We start from the raw sequence: 6,000 nt of genomic DNA on the forward strand, positions 1-6,000 counted from the left end.
ACAGAACAGTATTTCCCACACTCCTCAGAAGTAGTGCAAAGGCTTGGGGGAGTCAGAGGTAACAGAGGAGCTGAGGGAGAGGGAAGTAAATTGTTGGGAAGGAGCCTGGGTGTGAACTTGGAGGGTTGTTGGATTTGGGTTGGAAAAGTATAGAACAGGTTTTTTTGGGCGGGGGCGGGAGGGATTGTTCGGGAGTTTCCCCCATGCAGACCTTGGCTGACCCCCTAGCCTCTCTCATTCAGTCAGGTACATCTGCCCCTGTCCCCATGTGTTCCTGCACCCCCATGTGTCCTTGCACCCCCTGTCCTCATGTGTCCCTCTACTCCCACTCAGACACTCACTCCCCCCCATCCCTATGTGGCTCAGCCACTCCCATATGTCCCTGTTCCGCTTCCCCCTGTCCTCATGTATCTCTGTACCCCCACTCAGCCATCGTCTGCCCCAGTGTAGCTCTGCACCCCCTCCCCCATCACCATGTGGCCGTGCACCTCCCTCCCCGCTGTGCCTCCACTCCCATCTAGCCCATGCCCCTGTCTGTCATCCCCCAGTAGCATTTGTGAGCCCCTGTCTTACTGCCCCCCACAGTACCCCACACTGTCTGTCTCCCCATAGCCCTGTCTCCTGACCTGGCCTGACAGGCACTGCAAAAGAAGTCAGACTCTTTCTCTTCCCTAGCTGGCCAGGAGCTGCTGCTGTTCTTGCACCACAGTGCCCTCTGGTAGGAAAAAAGGCGCAACTGCAGCAACATTTTGGCAGAAGCTTTTTTCTGGGCAAAAAATTAAAAATATGTGTGGCTCATTAATTATGCACAAGCGCAGTAGTGCAGAATTCCCCCAGGAGTAACCGCCTTCTCGTCCTCTAGCTGTTTTGTGTAGAGTGAGGCAGGCACCTAGCTCATTGCTACAAGAAACACCTTATGGCCCTAAACTTCCTGACTCCAGGTTCCCATTTGTGGACTGCTAAGCAGAAACAGGTGCTTCCCTCTAACATGAAGTTAGGTACCTGTCTCTGCGTGAAGGATGGGGCTTAGTACACACCTCTGTCATTGGCATCTCCCAGTGGCTAGCTTTGGCAGCTCCCCGCCTAGCATGCCGGCTTTGTGGATCACATTGTAAAGCACCTCTCTCCCCGTATTCATTGTATTGGGAGCTTGGGTGTCTAACTTGGCTTTGTGGATCCCGGTGGTGTTCCTGTGGTGTGGTGGTTTTTTTTGTTTTTGTTTTTGTTTCTTCTTCTAGGCACCTAAAAGTTAGGCACTGTGACACTCAGCATTGCAATGCTCAAGTCCCTTTGTGAATCCCACCCAAAGACTTCAGGTTTTCATTTAGGGTTTTTGTTACTTCAGAAGGGGTGACGCTGTAAGCTTCCTGGCCAGGGGCCTGAGTCACAAGAGAGAAGAGGCCTGACTAGCAGCTGACAGAGGGTGATATAGAAGGGGCTGCTATGCCATGCCCAGTCATCAGAGGGCACAACAGCCACTGACTAAACCTTCAATATTAGGAAATTCAGAGTTCAGGTTTAACTACAATTTCATCAGTTTGGGGCCATTTAAAAACAAAGGTAATGGCCCTTTAAGAAAGTCAATGTTGCAGTGAAAATTACAAAGAGCTGCTCAAATATCAAAAGAAGATAAACTGCTCATTTCATCTGGCTTCAGTTCATTTCAGGATTTGGTCATGTTACAGATATTAAATAATCCATTAAATTTGGATTCGTGTGGCCCAGTCCTCCCACAGACAGCCCCAATACAAATAGAGGGCTTATTAACAACATAGTGTCATTTCTTTTACCCAAAAATATAATTTGCCAAACAACATTTTCCTCGGATATTCTTTTTTCTTTTTTTTCTTTTCTTTTTTTTTTTTTAAGATCCCCTTTCCTCATCCAGGTGTAGTCAGAGTAATCCTCTTATTTCTTTCAATCAGATTGTAGTAAGATATACCCTAGGCATAATCTTCTGTAACCATTTTCTTTAAGTTTAGTTTTCTTTGTTTTCTCAGATATTTCTTTCCCCAAATCCTCTATCGACAGCCTCAGGAATCTGTTTTACAATCTGCACTGGTGTAATTAGCCCTTCATAATATTAAGAATCATCAAGTCCTTTCTGCTGTGCAACTCTGAGAATCAAAACACCAGAGTTATCTAATTAATTACTCCCTGATTCTTCTGTGACCATGTTATATAAAACACTTATACATAAAATAATCATTTCATGAAATAAATGTTGCATAAAACAATTCTGTGTATTTGAATCATTTTATTTTTCCATTTTTCTTGTCTCCAGTACAAGGCCATCATGACAGACAAAGTTATTTAATTGTATTGCTTTTCAAAGTGTGGTAAACAGACTATGGGTTGTTCCTGGACCACTTCCAGGTGGTCTGCAGACCTGTCATCGTCACAATGGTGAAGCATGTCCATTTTCAGGAAACGATGCTTCCTCCTACGTGTGGCTTGTTTGGCTAGTTAAAATTAACACAATGAGCCTTTCTGTGCACCCTCTATGGCTGCTTAGTGTCTTTTATTCTGGTTGTTTCTTTGACATAAATCCAACTGTGATTAAGTCTGCAAATTATACAAAAATTGAGGACTGAATACACAGGAAAGGGCTGAACTGCAAAGTCAACTGGGGACTGCAGAAGGAAGGCTAATGTAGCTAATAATGCACTGGACTGGCATCCAGGAGATTGAGGTTCATTTCCTGACTTTGCCACAGACGAGTTGTGTGACTTTTGGCAAGTCATGTCTATCTGTGCTTCAGTTCCCCATCTGTAAAGTTTGTCTTTCTCCTGTTGTTTGTCTGCATTGTTTATTAGATTGTAAACTGTTCAGGGTAGGATTCTCTTACTATGTTTGTACAGTGCCATAAAATAGGGCACCTAGCTCAGTTGGTGCCTATCTAGCTACCCAGATGGTCCATAATTTAAAAAGAGCAGGAGGAGGAAAAACACTACAGGTATTTAATCCTAGCAAACGTGATGTGTTATTACTAGGAAGAGCAGGGAACAGCACAACCTGGAACTTGCATTATTGTGCATTGCAGAGGTTTATAGGAACACTTCTTTACTAAATAAATAAATAAATAAAATAAAGTCTGAACCAAAACCTTGGCTTTGGGTATGTTTGAGGTCTGAATCCACATCTGGGTCCAAACTTTGCAAAAGGCCCTTCTTTTCAAAATGTCCTGGACCAAAACACTGGGTGATCAAGATACAGATCTGAACTGTGTGGCTTAGGTCCATCTCTAACATCAATCCATATGTTCTTTTCGCACAGCACTTCTCCACGAAGGGCTTCCATTTTGAATTATTCCCAAATCTCAAAGAGAAAAACACCCACTAAGTTTCAACTCTGGTTTATGTCAAAATATGTGAAACTTGCAGATTTGTCATGGTTTCAATACAAAGCTATAAACCAGTACAGAGCTGCTCAAAATTGGGCTCAGACTCAGTCATAAGTATGAGCAGGCTTGCTTGAAGATTAAAGGATAAAAGGAAGCCTTTTCAATAAGTCTGATCTGCATTCTTTTTTCAGAATGGGTGAGTTTAAATGGGTGTGGGGTTTTGCCTTGCCCATATTGCACAGTGCCATTGGGCACACTTTCCCTTGTGGGAAAGCAACAACTCAGAATGCTCTCTATTTTGCTGTGATGATATGGCATCTTAAGGGAGCAGGACAGAGGACACATCAGGGGGATTGGTACAAAAGTTTAAAGCAGGTTTTGAACCTATGAAATCTAATAAAGCTATGAAACACACTTTTTGCTTTAGCCTATATTCAAGAGAAGCTAAGGGAATTTGCAGAGAGATTAACAGCCAGTGAAGGTATAATATTTAGTTGCACTATTTGACGGCCACAAATGCTTTTAAACTTGATGGGCCAATAATGGAAGACATTTAAGCCTATGTGCCCAATTCCCCAATGCTTTGTACATAATGTAGTTATTTATATCTGTGTAAAGCAGATGTAAAATGCTGCCATTGATTTTTGTAGTATCCTATACCCATTTTGTACAGACTTTGAACGGGGGCAAATGAGTGTACAAAGTACTGAATATCAAGTCCCGTAAGTCACATGGAGGCCAGCCACGGAGTAGTGGAAAACAAACTCAGAGGCAATTGCTGATTGGCTGAAGGTATGCAAACAGGTGCTTTCAGAAGGTATATGTGCCATAAGCTTTGTTGCTGCTTTTGCTGTTTAATATCGATTCCTATTCAAGGAACCATGTAAGTAAATACAGAGTAAGAAAGAATATCATGATTCTGTGTCCACTTACTTCTCATTATTTCCTTCTTAGCCTTGGTCAAACCATTGTGGCAAGTGACAAATAGTATCATTTTTTTTGGACAAAATATTATTAATTATTTAACTGGGTTCTAGACAGACTCCAGTCTTGGGGGGAGAGAGAGAGAGTGTATGTGTGCGCGTGTGTGCTCAGAACCTGTGGTAATATGTTACATCTTCCTGGAATAGTTACATTTCACAAGCTTACATTCTATGAATTGCTTTCCTAACTTAAGTTACTAGCTAAATAATATAAAGGTTCTATATAACTGATATTGTATACCCCAACTCTCCCATCATCTGCATCTAATAACATTTTAAACTAAAAAGTTATAAGCAATTAATTTGTCTACATGCCTTTCTTTTGATGCATCTTCTATCTTTATTATTTAAATTTCTGTTTGTATACCGCACATCCATCTTTTCTACAACTAAAGGAAACATTAGAATGTTGCTAATAAAAATAATCCTGTATTATGAAGCTATAGTAATTTTAACTTTATAGATCAGGGGACTTATTTGGAGATAAATTAGATGATTTTTCTCTTAGAATCATGTATCTGGTTTCTTTTAGAATCATGCAGTTCAGTTTTCAGTTATGGTTTTGTCTTCAGTAATTTAAAGACTACCCTGGTAAAATAGAGAGTGAAAAACATAAGAACCTGAAAGTTTCAGGAAAGAGGAGAAAAGGTCATTCATTTAATCAAACTCATGCCACTGCTATCCTGAACACATCTGGTCATGATTCAAATGGAGAGGAGTAAACAACCTGAGTTTAAAAATTATTTTACACAATAGTAAGCATTAAATACTTTCATCTTGCTTAAAGGAAACCTCACAAAATTAGGGGTCAGAGTCTTCTCTCAGTTATACCAGTGCAATCCCTTTGACCTCATAATATCAGGGAGGCCACATGGCTGTAACTGAGGAAGAATTTGGCCCTAAAATTTTACAAAATGCAAAAAGAATAACCCAGGCGTGTACTGATGTTCATTTGGTTCAAAAGAAAAATACCCTGAAAAGCTTTGTTTCCTCATCAAGGAAGTCATTTCTTGAACCAAGTAAGGCTTTACTTAGAAATTTGTATCACCATTTGCTAGGGCTTGGTTCACCACAGCCCACTACCTCTTGAAATTACACTGCTCAGTAAAGGGTCCTGACGGTAAGGCAGGTTTTCTACACAGAGGTGAATGCTGCCCTGCAGAAATGTGTTATTTAGAAGTGCACCGGAGGAGAAGGGCATTGCTAATGTCTACACTACGGGATTAATCCGAATTTATATAATTCGAATTTGGAAAACAGGTTGTATAAATTCGATTGTATGCAAGCACACTAATTCGGCGGTGTGCATCCATGTACCAGGGCTAGTGTCGATTTCCGGAGCGTTGCACTGTGGGTAGCTTTCCCATAGCTATCCCATAGTTCCCGCAGTCTCCTCCCCCCATTGGAATTCTGGGTTGAGATCGCAATGCCTGATGGGGCTAAAAACATTGTCGCGGGTGGTTCTGGGTATATCCTCCCCCCTCTCCAGGAAGCAACGGCAAACAACACGTTTCGTGCCTTTTTCCTGGGTGAACAGTGCAGACGCCATACCATGGTAAGCATGGAGCCCGCTCAGCTCAAGACAGCAGTCATGAACATTGTAAATACCTCGCGCCTTATCGTGCAGTTTATGCTGAACAAGAACCTGGAAAATCAGGTGGCGAGGAGCAGGCT

Source organism: Trachemys scripta, chromosome 2 (genome assembly GCF_013100865.1).
Source record: "Trachemys scripta elegans isolate TJP31775 chromosome 2, CAS_Tse_1.0, whole genome shotgun sequence".
Classification (NCBI taxonomy): Eukaryota; Metazoa; Chordata; order Testudines; family Emydidae; genus Trachemys; species Trachemys scripta.